This window comes from Ixodes scapularis, unplaced genomic scaffold (genome assembly GCF_016920785.2).
Source record: "Ixodes scapularis isolate PalLabHiFi unplaced genomic scaffold, ASM1692078v2 PGA_scaffold2__306_contigs__length_199485367, whole genome shotgun sequence".
NCBI lineage: Eukaryota > Metazoa > Arthropoda > Arachnida > Ixodida > Ixodidae > Ixodes > Ixodes scapularis.
This window is the reverse complement of record NW_024609857.1, coordinates 71,460,850-71,476,414: the sequence shown is the minus strand read 5'-3', so window position 1 is coordinate 71,476,414 and position 15,565 is coordinate 71,460,850. Positions and strand designations below refer to the sequence as shown.

Sequence of the window (15,565 nt, the reverse complement as noted above, 5' to 3'; positions counted from 1 at the left end):
GTGCCAGAGCGTGGACCTGGCGCTTGCAGCTATATAGGTGTGTAGATGTCAGGTTTCGGCTCGTTCGAGCAAATTCGAATATTTTTCGGTCGCGTTTCGGTTGTGCGTCCTTAGAGAGTTTAAGAATACAGCACGCTAAAGCTTTGCGTACGCAAAGAATAGCGTCGTCACCACTGCGCATGTGCCGAACGTCATTTTAGCGTACGCTATTTCACGGAAGTTGCGAAAAAATCACTCATACATCTATATCTCAAACGGATGGCCGTACTTTTGGTAAAGAAGGCCGCGATCAAGCGAGGGTTATGACGTCATTATCCTCCTAAAAAAATTTGAGAATGAAGGGAAGCAACCTCGCTTCTCTCGTCGTCACCTCGAATCACCAGACCGACGGGACGAAGCGAGGAGGAGAGGGAATGAGAATCGTGACGTGATTTGTCTCGTTGGTCTCGTCGGCCGTTTTCGATCGCGCAATTCTTTTCCAAAAATACGGATATCCGTTAGAGATATCGCTGTATGAGAGATGTTTTTCGGTTTTGCAGTGTCCCGCCCATCAGTCCAGCATTGTTTTGTGAGCTCGACCTTTCGGTTGACTTTCGCTTTAAACTTCGTGCGCCGTTAAACGAGGACAAAAGGAGAGGGACACTACAAGCGCTGTTGTGTCTTTTCTTCATGTTTTTCGGCGTACATTGTTTACAGAATCATGTGGTAACTATCCCATCTCTCCATTTTAATAAACATAAAACACACACTCCGTTTATACAGAGGCATGTATTCGTGAACGGCAATCAATAGCAAAAACGCTTGCACAAAAAGCTGTTTTTATCAAAATCTTTTTGTGTGTTTTGGACAAGTTCCTGCTAGAATCCGATCACACTCTGAGCTACTCTATCAATACAATATAGAACTCCAAATACTGACTTAACTCGTGGTGTTGCACAAAGATAGATGTCGTGACTAATATCCAAAAGGGCCAGACGCGAGAACCAGGACTTGGAATACATTTTAGCGCTCAAAAACAAAGACAAAACTACGAGAATCAGACAGAAAAGTGCGCTACTAACACCTGATTTTATTACATGAAACCACACTTATATACCATCCGAGTTTCTGATATCGCCCTATCACTAGCCAACCCGATGCCAGGCCGCGTCATTGAGAACCAGGAATCCACTTGCACAGTCCTGTCACTTGCACAGTTTCATGCCATATTAGCCTAATTTCTGAAAACCAGTGCCACCGAATTACAGAAGCGTTACAGGTTAAGAAAAGTTTTCGAGGGAATGGAGGGCAAGTGAGGAACAAGCAGACGGAATGCTGAAAAAGAAAGCAGAAAACCTCTTCCTCTCTTCAGCATTCCGTTTGCTTCCTCCTCCCCAGCCAGAAAACCTTTCTTAACCTGTCACTGACTGCAGAGTTCATCAGCCTGGGTCTCATACACGTCGCTTTGAGTATATATGCTAATCTTCACATACCTTGTTGTTGCATGTCCCCGTTCAGCCGCACAGTTTTTAAGCCAACTCAGCCAGAATGCGAACGTTCCGTTTACAGCCTATTCCTCAGCCTTTGGAAGCGATGTTATTTCCTCTTCCTCCCCCTTTGAACTTGGTGTACGAGTTCCATACTCTATTACACCAGAGGCGGAAATAGGGTTTTGTGATTTTGGCGTTTGGAATTATATTTTTTGGTAATAAATATAGGTCTCGGTTTGCAGCTGTGGGATACTGTTATTCTGCGTGGCCTGAAAATACGTCATATATCACTGTTTGTTTATTATATTATTCTTATGGTGCGCAGACGGACACGTGCGAAGCAGACCGCATTTCAGCGTTCGAGTAAGTTTCAAACACCATTTGCGAATTTAAGCATGATCCGGTTGTTGTTGTATTTCTTCTTTCAGCGAGCGTCCTAGACAAAAAAGGGCTCGTGTTTCGCTGGGAGTGATGGAAAAACAGTGATATATTTGTATCTGCACCATTTAGAGGTTTATTGATGCGCCACCACGCGAACAATGGGACATTTCTCTCTCACGTGGGTTTATTATGTATTACAGCTAACACCATAGCATGCAAGCAGCCTTCGGGCGTTTTTGTCATGTGAAATACGCTTGACAGTAACCCATGACTTTTGGCCGCCTCTTTGCTCTGATTAATACGTTGGCTCTCTAAGAAATTGGGCTTGAGTTTATTTATAGTGGTTTACATACTGTGAACCATACAGTCTTTGTAGGCAATAAAAACGACACATATCGCGAATTCTAAGCCAAGTCCTTACAACGGGTTAAGCGAAGCGCAAGCAAGCTCTGCCATCAAAGTTACACTCAACATTTTACTGTCAAAATGTCGCCTCTTCCCACAAAGAACGAAGACAACATGAAACACAACAACAAAAGCAAAAAGAAAAAATTACAGCGGAATCGGGATGAAATCAAAACGCCTGTATTATGAGCGAACGTGAATATGCATTTTATGTGTGTATTGTTAAATGTGACTCCCTTTTATAAAAACATTGGGTGAAGGCTGAAACCACGTCAGGTTTCATGGCATTTTATCTTACAAAATGACAGAAACTATTCCTAAAATCTTTGTTCACTGCCTACGAACACTATACTGGAGTCATGTTTCGCGTGGTGTTTCGTTTTTTTTAATGCTCTATAGATTGTTTTACAAAAACTTTAAGCTACACTAATGCGGTCTAATTAGTTATACGGCCCGAGGGATATAATTTACGCAGATAATGGTCATAACAAGCCCATTAATTAACTACGATGTGTTATCTTTTTAATAATTAGTAATAAAGATATCGTTCCAATCAAAATCTTGCTTAACGTGATTGAAAACAACTAAATAACTTATTTTAGGAAGATATAGAGCGCGTGGGAAGAGCGGTGGCGGATTAAAGTTACCAGTCGTGCAACAGACGCAAGCCTTAGGGGTGCAAAAAAAAGCGCCCGCGCGGTTTTCCCGTCTCTTATCCTCTGCGTTTTTGCGCCACCAGCATTGCGCCCGTTGCACCAGTGGTAACGTTATCCATAGCCTCCTATATACTGTAAAAGCCTGGCAGATCGCCACGAGAAGCGGCCGCCGAAATGGAAAAGGTGGAGCGGCAGACAACGGATGAAAGGAAACCCTAAGGCGAGCCACGTAACTGGCGCCCCGCTGCGGCCGAGACGCCGAAAAACACTTCTCCCGAGCGAACGAGTGTGTTTCGAGTCCTCGCCGCTGCAAAAGCTGTGCGCTGACGTCCAGGTTCCCCTAGAAATGGCTCATTGATGCTCTGTGCTACCAGATCCTCGCGCTCCAAATCTGAGACCGGGCACTCTATAGACCAGTGTCCGATATCCTAGACCCCAGCGATAAAAATGGGAAATAATAATCTCAAACGCAGGCTCTTGTAAAGAGGGGGGCTGCGCATAAAACAATATTTTTGCTTTTTACAACACTCTTGGCGTCGGAGCGGTTCTTGGAGCTTTGTGACTGTGCATTTCTTACGTTCTTGCACTATACTTAGTTTCACCTTATGTCCGAGCGCGGACGATGTTATGAGCCGAAGGGCCAATCAAACAGCGCAAAAAGCACAACGTCATGGCGTGCTCTCTGCGCTTGATAGGACTAGCCGGCAAAGGAGCACGCACAGAGGGACGGCGAATACCGGCTATTCCTATCAACTGCAGAGAGCACACCATGACGTTGTGCCTTTTTCGCTGTTTGATTGGCCCTTCGGCTCATAATATCGGCCGCGCTCGGACCTAGGCTGAAACGAAATATACGATATGGGCAAAAGTTTATAAAAGAAACTGAGCCTTTCGAAAAACGCAGCCCCCTTCTGTGTCATGACGTCAGCATAAACGAACATGGCGGCGCCCATGGAACAGAGCAGACACTGGTCTATAGCGCCGAAGCACTCAAGTTTCGCCGCCAACTACAGCGCCATTCTAGCCCCTGGTGGGACGCTATCATCCGAGTGGTTCGCGTTTTTCTTGCCTCGACGCCATCGCCACTGGACTACGCTAATCGAGGAAGTTGCGATAAAAAAAAAAAAAAAAAAAAGAACACGCGCATGGCACTCAGTAATAACCTTCGTGACTGTAGTAGTCGCAGAACTAGTGGCCAACCGTTGAAGTTCTATCGGTTTCCTGGAAGGCCGTGCGAGTGTGCACGACGCCAAGCCTGGATCGCGGCAGTGCGCCGGCAAAAGTCAGCTTCTCTTTTGTTGATGCATGAATTTCGCTCAATATACCGAAAGAGAAACGAGGTGGAATCCGTTTCAGAACATAAACAGTGTGAATACCAAACGCGGCAAAGCAATTTGGCCATGCGTGTATGTCTGGATATCCCATTTATGTTGCGTATCCCTTCGATTAAGTGTGGTGATTGACGGGACCCAGATCGCCACGTCGCACTTTCTTTGCAATATTATATTAAATTTAGTCATTGACAAGGTGCGAACGGCGTCGCTCTCGTTGCCTTTCGCCTGGAGCGCTCTCCAGCGCTTCACTTTTGCCGTGCTTTGGCTGCGCGTGCACGCTCCCGAGACGCTTTTGCCGTGCTTCGGCTGCACGTGCACGCCCCGAGACGCGGTACTGTTATCGAATAAGGCGGGACGACAAACTCCTCCCTGTCGTTCTCATTTTATTTCGTCTCAGTTTTTCGTATATCGCTACAAAAGTCTTGCATTATTCCTTTTTTCAGCGAGGACGGTTCCAACTGGATGCCCTCAGCGTCGACCAGGATATGCAGCGCCCATTTCGTCGGCGATTGCCGGAACGACGCGGAAGCCCACCCATCTTACATCCCGACCATCTTTCCTCCAGTGTACAAAAAAAAAAAAAAAAAAGGCACCCAACGCGGAGAGGGACTAGTAACCTGATTTATGTCTAGAGCTCTGCATTTCCGGATTTGATTTTCGATGAAAGTAGGAGGGCATTTTCGAATAAGATGTACTTTAAAAAAAAGCCAAGCGAGCTGGTTGATATTTATCGATACAAAAACAACAACCCGAGACCAATATTCTGCATTTACCGGAACTGAATTTCGTGATATGCGCAATTCTTTTGAATTTGACTTGAAGTAGAATATTCTCACAGTTATAAAAAGACGCACGAAGCTATTTCGCTTGTAATTAAAAGAATGTAGCACCACTCAAGCAGACTCCAGGGCCCGTTTTCTCGAATGCGAACCGTGGTTTAAAGTTAACTATTGTCCCTAAAAGGGGGAATTCCAGGTCACGTGACTAGGAGAGCAGGGGTGGCAGGGGCGCCGAGGGAGAAGCAGTACCTAGAAGCAAAATGGCCGCGGCGTCGCGTAATGAGGGCTAATAGTTCTGCTTGGTTCTGCTGAACATCCATTTCGATCTGGCTGTTATATTATTGACTCACCATCAACCTATTAGCACGTCAAGCAAAGCGATAGTTCAGAGGGACTACTAAACTAACCGACGGCAGCATTCCGCGAACGCATCACTCTTCAGCAGTCCGGGATCCAAGACATGACGGTATATAAGCCTTGCAAGTGTTTTTATGGTGAGTAAAAAAAATGTTTTGCGAATGAGTGTTGGTACATATTTATACTAAGACGTTTAATTTGTTACACTATGCACGCCAACTCGTGAGCAGCGATTACTTTGCAGAGAAAGGGGGTTATCCTCAATAAAGCCTTCGTTCCGGGTGAACAGCTGAGACATTGTACTGTTTTTTGTTCACAGTGCGCCGACAGTATGCCGACAGCATTGAGGTTTCTACATATCCCCGGTGGCGAGCAATTCAACGGTGACGAGAAGCTTAGCTTCTCGTCACCGGTGAATCGGTTGGGCAAACGGGAGAGAGGGCAAACAGTTGAGATCAGCAGGAATCACAGAAATGTGCGTCGCAAGGAACGAAAACGAGACTACAGCACCGGTGTTTCCAGACTGGAAGAAACACGGGAAAGTTACGCGTTGTTTATGGCGAAACATATTGAAGGAAATGTTTCTTACATTTTCGAATATTCGTCGACAAACTCTAGCATAGTAGCTAAAATTTTTTCGTACCATCGGAAGCAAATAAATTGGTCTTCAAGTACAACATTACTATATTTTGACTTAAAATACCATACTAGATCGATGACAACCAGCGGAAAAAGAGGATAAACAAAATGACTGGTTTGTTTCACCGATAGATGGCGCGTCTTATTGCCCAATCAAAAATAATTATTGTTGTTCTATACACCTTTGCAAGTGGGATCCCGGCTTGACCTCGAACCGCGCGCCAAGGTGAGGCGGACCTACTCTCCAGCCAGGACGTTCGCTGGTTGTCGTACAATGTTGCCAAGCGTCTCTCGCCGAAGCGTACACCACTGAGCGCAGAAAGAAATTAAAAAAAAAAAAATAATAATTATAAAACGTACACGTGTCGTCTTCGACAGCGAGATAGCAAGGACAATTAAATAAAATGCCTAAAGCGGTAACAAATCGAAAATTTTCAAAAAGACCGAAAGTCTCAAGGCGCTCTCTTCAGAATGCGCCAAAAGTCGCATGGCCTTTGCATCAATGATGGCTGCGCTTGCGGCAGCTCTGGCTTCCACAACATGCAGGAACAGAGGCAGCGATCGTTATAAAGTCAGCTTTAACCCTGAAAGATGCCCCGTCCTACAATATGTGACGATTCTGTGTGGATACCTCCTCCTGCGTTCTGAGACAGTAAGTGTGCCGCTAACGTAAGCCATCGGCGATGCAGCAAACGGCACCATCTTGTCATCGCGCACCCCAATGACGTGCCCCTGGCGCACCCCAGATGGCGGAGACGGTACGGGGCGCCAGCATCGCTCAAAATGGCAGCGCACAGGAGCCTTTCTTGCAAACGTGTATATCCAGCCGTTTATTACAGTACCTAGGTACTTTTTCCTTCCTAGGCACCGTGGTTTACAAAAATGGGTTTACCATCGGTTCGAGAAAACCGGCCCAGGAGGTCTCTGTTGCTGTACAAAATGACCTGTTTTACTGACAATTGTTTCAAAATTTTTCTAAAGCCTTATTGTTCACCGCAAAACCCTCTCTGGGACATATGGTAAAAATACTAATTGGTTCCCTTTATAGGCTGCTCAACAGGTCAGGACGACTTCAGCCTCAGCCGCCACAGCTGGAGACGCCTACTGTTCCCAGTGCGCCGCCAAGGTCGGAGGACACCGCCGAGGACGAGATTGATACTGACTGGGACCCCCTCCAGATGCTGGTGGACGTGGCAGCCGAGGCGGTGCCAGAGAAGCACACGTCTACAGTGGTGAGCAATCCTGTGTGGCTATGTGATTGTTAAACATATTATTCAGAAACCCCCATTACAAGCGCAGGTACAAATTCTGTCTTTACATATGAATGCCCCCTATTTCTTACCTCAATATTTACCATTGTCAGTGCAGATATATTCTTTATTTCTTTGTGGCATCAAATTTATGAGCATTATTATAGAGCCTATTTTACCTTTTATTGCCCCTTAGGGAACACAGTGTGATCCCACGCCACAGACCGGAGGACCACTGAGGCTCTTGTTATCCGCAACGGATCGCCAGGACGGATCGATCCAGGTCACTCACGCAGAACAAGTGAATGCGGTAATTTAAATGTCCTAGTTTCAAGATTACACGCAACTTCCCGTACTTTAGTTTCTACTTTGCATAGCTCAATTGAAAGCACTTATATTGTCACGAATGACAGATGATGAGGCGACGAATGAACAGAAACAAAGCATTTGATTTGGCAAACTTTAGCTGAAAACACAAATACAAAGAGGTAGTGTCGAAAGTCGACAGAGTAGCGCAATCAAGCACAAGAGCGAGACTGACTTGTATGGCGCGGCGCGGCTTCCATGGGAGCCTAGAATATTCTACCTCGATCCTTCTTGCACTATACATTCTGCCCATGAATAGGCCTAGATGGTTCTCCAATTTTCCCAAACTTCTACTTTCATAAAGATAGATAAAACTACATGCAGTGCCAGGAATCGAACCCGAACCACCTGCGTGTGAGCCGGACGAGCTGCCGACTTGGCTACGTAAGCGCGTGGCAATATGTATAGAAGTGATTTATATTTTGCAATTTCTCTCTTCAGGTTTCAAGCACGGAGGGAGACTGGCGACGGCAGTGTGGGTTCCTTGGCTTCGAGTCGCTCAAGTCATCCGAGCACACTCTCCAGGACCTATGTGGGGTCACCATGACTGTTTTTAGTTTGTTGTTAAGCCTCAGACCAGCAACCAGGTACAGAAAGAGCGACATTTCAGCTGAGGACAAATTCACCCTCTTCCCTATGAAGCTTAAACTGGGGATCAGCTTCACTGCACTAGTCGCCCTCTTCTCGGTCCACAAGACGACAGCGTCTCGAACATTCAAAGCACTACTGGACATTCTAAGTGTGAGGCCTGAGCGCTGCGTGTTTGTGCCAGCTCGAGACATCATCAAGGAGTCGCTGCCACCAGCCTTCAAAACACACTATCCAGGCTGTACATTCATCATAGATTGCACAGAGATTCGTACTGAAACTCCCTCCGACCCTGAGCAGCAGCACTACATGCACTCGAGTTACAAGAGCGGCCACACCATCAAATTACTAATTGGCATAATTTCTAATGGCATGGTTTCATTCGTATCTAAAATCTATGGGGGGCGACACAGTGACAGTCACATCACAGTAAATTCAGGGTTTCTATATTTGGTTCAACCCGGCGATGTCGTTTTAAGCGACAAGGGCTTTCCCAGCATCCGGACTACCATGGCTGAGAAGGGTGCTGTGCTTGTCATTCCGCCTTTCTCAGTTGGAGGTCAGCAGCTTTTCCAAGAGGACATGGACAACACCTTCCATATTGCGCAGGTCCGCATCCATGTGTAGAGAGTAATTCAACGGCTGAAAAATTTCCACATTTTGAAACACAGAATCCCGCTCACTCTAATCCCACAAATGGACCAGGTCGTCCAAATATGCTCCGCTCTTGTGAACATGCAGGCACCAATTATAAAGAAATAAGAAGACAATAAACAATGTCTCGAACTGAGCCAAGTACAAGACATTGTTTATCTGTCTTCTCGTACCTGTTCCTTCCGTTTGTGCAGAAAATGCTGCAAATATGGTAATGCACACTTTGGAGACTTCGCTCAACTGTTGGCTTCTGAAAATATTGTAATGTACAGTAACTGTAATTTCATAGTCATGTAATGGTTACAATATTTTTCTGTGTAGAAACTGTGGTTTTTGTTTTCCACAACCTCACTCGGCGCATGTTATAGTGGTGCGACCTATGTACGTTTTTCTCTATATGTATGGACTTCAGTTATGCAGCCTTGCCACAGGATGACCGTGCAAATATATAAGTACTACTTATACAAAGGTGCGACTTATGTACCAACTTTTTCGTAAAAACAACTGTTTATAGGAGGTTTGGCTTATACAATGGTGCGACTTATGGACCGTAAAATATGGTACCGTGTAATGCACGTTAGAAACTCCAGGTTAGCAGTTCTACTACATCGAAGAAATTGGCCCTCACAGCTGAGACACCAGGTGCCATTTCGAGGCAGACCAGCTTCCCACTGTAAACATTTATGCAACAGGCTTGATTCAGATTTTGAAGATGAAATTAGTACACCTGAGCTAATAATTTTTTAAGCGTTTAGTCAGGTGCTTGTCTTCTCCTGTTAGTGCAACCTAAAGTGAAGCCTAACATTAATCTTTTTTATGCGTCCCAATCTTACCTTTTCTCTTGACTAAATTAATGAAGCAACGATAACCTGAACCTAAAACAATATTGCTGTCTGGAAGGTCTGTGTAGCGACTCCTTGCAGGCTGCTGGTCGCACTGCCCTCGCAAAATTTCTCATTTACACCACGCATCAGAGGCCTCTCAAGGCAGACTAACTCCCCGCTCATCCATAGAAGTTACTAGGGCCGTGTTCCAAAATGTACTCGATCTTACTGCAGGGTAAGGGTTTTGTATTTCAGCGTTGAAAAACCTACCAGCATCCAGCGTTACTCCACCTGCGTCGTCACACGACATGATCTGCCCTAGAACATGGGATCCATTTGAGTAAGATTTGGAACACATCCTGGGCAACGAGGGCATTTGATGGAGGCTAGTTGCAGTGAAGCTATAGTGTATCGGTTGCATGTGAAAGATACCCAAGTGGACTAAATAAATTTAACCCAGGGATCCTGGATTCAATCCCCACCCCTGCCCGTTTCGATCTGGATGAGCATCGTGCGGTCGTGTACCACTACTGCGTGGTGCACGTTAAAGACCCCGGGCTAGCGGTTGTACTGCACTTGCTAAATTGCTCATCTACCGCTGGGAGATTTGTTGCCCATTGAGAGAGACCAAGTTCTAGGCTGTATAAAGATGCACACAACCCAATTTTTTTTAACATTTACTCAGCTAGTGGGAACATTCTCATTTTGGTATTGGAAGCAGGTATTTTGTACCCTCATGCTGGTGTCGCTCTTCTGTATTTGAGTTAGCGTGTACTCCATTTCGGCATAACTTGGCAAAAGTTGCAAACGAGGAGAGGTAGCGCCTGGTTTATTTCTTCATAAATTGGGAGACATTTTTGGTGTGATTTTTACTTCGTCGATTAATCTCCCACCATTCACGTTCTTGTATTCACTGCAGCTGTGTTTATAGTGTTTTTTTTTGTTCATGTATCCTCATATAATGCATTTATGTTGAACCTATCCATTGCAGTTATTTCGTTTTGTGAAAGTCTCAGCCGCAATGTTTTATATGAATGACCCCATTGTTACGCATGGTGCAGAAAAAAAGCACCCTTTATGTTCCATGGCAAATTATTTCTAGATTCATGCTTATTGCACTTGCCGAATTGAAGTGCACACCCCAAGTAAAACTGAATAGAGCCGCGCACACTGATAACCGTCAAAAATATATTTTTTTAGAATGTTGCACATGACTGTAAACATGTGAAGATGTATAGGTGACATTTTCTTTTTTATTTATAATTATGACAGATTCAGAGATTGTATAACACGAACTTTATTCAAAAACATCAATTCTACACTGGCAAGTTTGGAAGACCTTTTCCTAAAAAATAAAAATTATTCTTTCATTGATAGCATGTTTTCTTTAATTAAGTGTTCCCTACTGATATGGGGTATAATAATTGCACATAGCCCCAAAGAATGGCATTTTACAGCAATTTCATGGTGAAATAAATAGTGCAGTCCAGAAATAAAAGAAAATTGAAAGCAGATATAATTAAATTGAAATGTAAAAAAGTCACTTGAAAAGCTTTGGGAAAAAGTGGGTGAAGTAAAAATATTCCAATTTTGGTACTGATTCCAAGATAGATGGCCTATTTGAGGTTCAGCACATACAGTTGTACCTGCACTTGTGTATAGTGTGGTTGTGGTGGCTCGAGTGAAAGCTCACCGTCTGTGTTGGTGAGGTAGGCAACATCGGAGATTCCTGCTTCACGGTCAAAAATGGGGCGGGTCCTGCACGATCCTGGGCACTTGATTTCAATGAGGACGGTTTCCCCGCTTACTTGGATGAGGCCGTCCGGACTGCAGGAGAGCCAGGGCTGCTCGGGCATGACGACAAGTCCCGTCTGAAACAGTAAACTATAAATATCTTTCTGCACTAAGACTGCAAGATCAGTGTGGGCATGAAAATCCGTTGCCTCAAAAACCGGTGTGCCCCCAGTTTACCCTGCAGCTCCTTCCTTGCTGTTTGCTCCGTCTCAATGCTTGCATGTATGCGTACAAGGTACGACAAAATGCAAGACAGTGTATGAACAGATTATCTACAAAGCTTTGCCTCCACACATTCACTGTGATGTCATCACGCAGTGCATTGCCAAAGTCCAAACTGAGTATGTGCTAATTACCATACTGGACAGCTTTGTTTGTGAAGCGCTTCGGTCTGCACATGCCTAAGGCTAGAGCCTCAAAGTTGCCTCCTCTTGGGCGAATCGCAATCGCGGTCGTGCTTGAGATGCGCATGCGGCGCTCTTCATGCCACCTGGACGCATTAGCCAGACAAAAAGGAAAGCAGGCAAAAGCTCTTCCCACCACCCAAGCAAAGCAAGCAACCATTTTGCACCATTTACATGCTGTGATAGTACATTCAAGGGATTACAAGGTGTAGTAATGTTCTAAAACTAGTTTTGTAACGTGGTAATTCATGTGTAGTTTTGTAGCATGGTAATTCACGCACAGGTGTCAAAAGCATGGATATTCATGTGTCGTTGTACCTAAGGTCGTCATTCTAGGAGCACTTGAAACTGCGCTGCATGTCTTTTTGCAACCATCTGCAAGAGCACGTGGGTTATTTAAGCATCGACCGCAATGAGAGCGGAGAGAGCATCAATTTTGCGTCGGGCTCAGCAAATCTTGAACAGCAACCTTTGAAATTATGCAGCCTACTTGTCAAAAAAGCAGTAAATCGTGCGAGGTGTGAGGGGCTCGCACTTAAAGAATGGCAGAACGCCGCTGGGAGACGAAAAGAGGTCGGTAATGGTCGCTCTAGCTCTCTTCATCTTCCAGTAATGTTCTACCATCCTCGAAGTGCGAGAGCCACTCGAGGCACATCGCACGACTGATTTTGTTTCAAGCCTGCGGAATTATTTTAAAGGTTGCTGCATCAGATGTGCCCAGTTCAACGCAGAATAAGTTCTCGCTCTATGCTCTCCTTGAACTACATGCCAAAAGTGCAGATGTGTAGCATAGCTCTAAATGTTCCCAAAACAATGCCCCTTTAACACATGCATGTCCCTGCCTTCAACAGCTGCGCACGCATCACTCTGTAATACTTTAACTACTCCAGATCAAACGTTTGGTCTTCATGAGCCACTTCCCTACAGAAAAATTTGCTATACATTTTTTTTTATGTTTCTTTTGTTATAATTATTGAAAATTGGGTCATTATAATACGTTAGTTGATCTGAAAAGAGTGTGCTTCACAGTGGCAACTATAAGCACTTGATAGATACTCACTCCCAGTCATGCAACAGGACAGGTAGAAGGTGAAATGCTTCAAACAGGCTCACGCCACATGCAGAAGCTACATGCCAGCGAGAAGTACAAAGGCTGAAGAGCAATGGAGTTAAGACTCGCATACAGGCAATGCAAACAAGCCACTTTGGAAAGGTGTTAAGGAATGAAGGACCAGCTATGTTAAACGTTGCTACATCTGGCCGCAGTCTGTGCGATGCAAGATATAGTGCAAGCAGAAACATGCCGGAGGTTTGTTGACTGGCCAATCGTAGCCACTGCCAAGTCCTCGACATCGCAGAGGAGCATGACGTTGGCGACATACTGCTCCTGCAATGTATCGCCAAGCGCCGACAGAAAGTTCAAAGCTTTAAAAGACATCCTCAGGCCCGTGGAGCAGGCGGTCATGTGGTGGTAGACCTCGCGAGGCCCCTTCATGGCAGCGAGGAGCCCCACAAGCCTTGACTTGTCCACGGACAAGGACACCTTGGCGACCATGTCATCTACGACTTTCCTGCATATCAACTCATCGGTACTCCTGCGGGAAAGTTTTAGAATCTCCATTAAAGGGCCCTGGATTTCAGGGTAGCATTCCAGTATAACTGACGGCGACGCGGGTCGAATGTCAGGGTACGAGGTTGATGGACCTGAAAGAAAAATAAAGGTCTTATACCAGCTCTCTATCGAGCTGAAAATTGTCGTTAATATTATAGTCAAGAGATGCACAGTCATTTACACAAAAATAAACCAAGGCTGAACTCTTGATTTTGCGATCTTTCTTCACAATTTCCGAGGAACAATTTAGCAGCACATTATTTTTCGGCCTCGGAATATAATGTTATTTATCTGCATGGGCAGATAAAAAAACAAATTTTTGGGAAAAAATAACCTGTAAACAAATCCTTGAGGTTTTTGTTGGGGTCGTAGGCAGGCTTCCCAGTCAGTTTGCCCCACTGCTGAGGCCGACTGGTGCACGACGAATCCTCGGCGTTATTAATAAAAAAACAAACTGCGGCACAATGCTTGCAGCGGCCTGCGACACCTACCCGGCAAGAACAGGTACCGGTCACGACCGTGCGCGGGGACCTTGATAGCTAAAAGAAAAAGATCGTTAGTCTTTATGAACCGACTTGTTTCCGAAATGATCATGGGCGAAAACAATATATATTCAAGTAACTATCGTACTATGCCAGCGTCGTCCGCGAAACGTAAATATATCTTCAGCGTGAAAGAACTCTCCGCAGCACCGCTTCTGCTGGAGGTTCACGGACGGAAAAAGACTCTGGTCGCATTCTCGACGTCTACGAGAACGCACGCCAACAGTGGTTCATTGCTGTCACGAATCTTCTTAGGATGAGCAGCTACAACGTTATTCCAATGTGAAACGTAAACAAGCACCATTCACCTGCAGAGATATGTCGTACACGACGTTCGGTCGCACCTGCGACACGCACATCGCCCCCACCTCGTTCGTCGAGCAGTCGATGATCTCCTCCACGGAAAACACATGCTTCTGCAGCTTCTCGCCTTTCTTTAAATTTGCCCCGCGAAAGAATTCGCCGACGCATTCGATTTTTTGGAGGCCGCACCGTAAAAAAAAGCATATTCATGCCGGAGTAAACAATACAGTTATGGCGGCGAGACGCTATCGACGCGACCAGGAGTTGAGGTGGAGGCCCACTGTCGCGAAATCAAAGGGCCCCCTGGTTGGCTGCTTCGATTCTATGGCTTTGTCGTAGAACTGCCAAAATTCGGGAGTATAGAAGAAGCTATGCTTTAGCGTGCTACCGCGCTTCCCACGCGCCATAAATCATTATAAATGGTTGCTTATACTCCGTCCTGGCGTCGACGAGCGCACGCTCTCGATAGCGTTGGCCGATGCTGGCTGCGAAAGCGGGTTTATACTCTGTCGTCATGCGCTACGCGACGTAGCGCAGCGTAGACCAACGCGCATCGCCGCAGCTCACCAGAGAATAGAGCGTGCTCTATTCCCGTCGTCGACCGCCGCAGAACGACGACGGTGGCTATCCCAGAAGCCCTCACATGTGCTGCCCCATTCCGGAATTGGGAAGACATTGGGGCAAGTCGGAGTGTGTATATTAAGGTGAGACAGGACACCTTAGTGGGCTTAGCGCGATGACCCCCCCCCCCCCCCCCCCCCCCGCTTTAATAACTCAGATATGTACAAAGATGTCCTGTTCGAGAAGGCTCGACGTAGAACTGTCCCGTGTCTCACGCTGACACGCGTAGGTGCGTTGACCCATGTTCGCGCGCGCCGCGCGTCTCACGCTACACTTCAGTACACAACCCCACCCCCTAAACGTAATCCTGCAAGTACCGAGGGCGACGCTGTTCACGCTGTGGGCGTCCTAACGAAGAAACGCCTGGAGCTGGATTTTGAGACTGCGGATGCGGTGTTGATAGGTTATCCTGGAGGGACTCTTCCGTACTTGACGTGACGTCCGGCCCGACGTAAGGGCCGGTAGTTCCGAAGTCTGGCATGTCGCAGCTGCCCCTCGGAGTAGAGTTCAGATATCGCATTTTTCTACTTCGGATATGATCGATGTGCCGCCGCCACACACGTCCGTCTTCAAGCTGTACCTCGTAA

General features: G+C 46.0%; 1 pseudogene; it reads left to right on the top strand.

The window, feature by feature from the left end:
- Positions 1–7,198: 7,198 nt before the first annotated feature.
- Positions 7,199–8,986, top strand: LOC115310692 (annotated as a pseudogene).
- Positions 8,987–15,565: the final 6,579 nt, after the last annotated feature.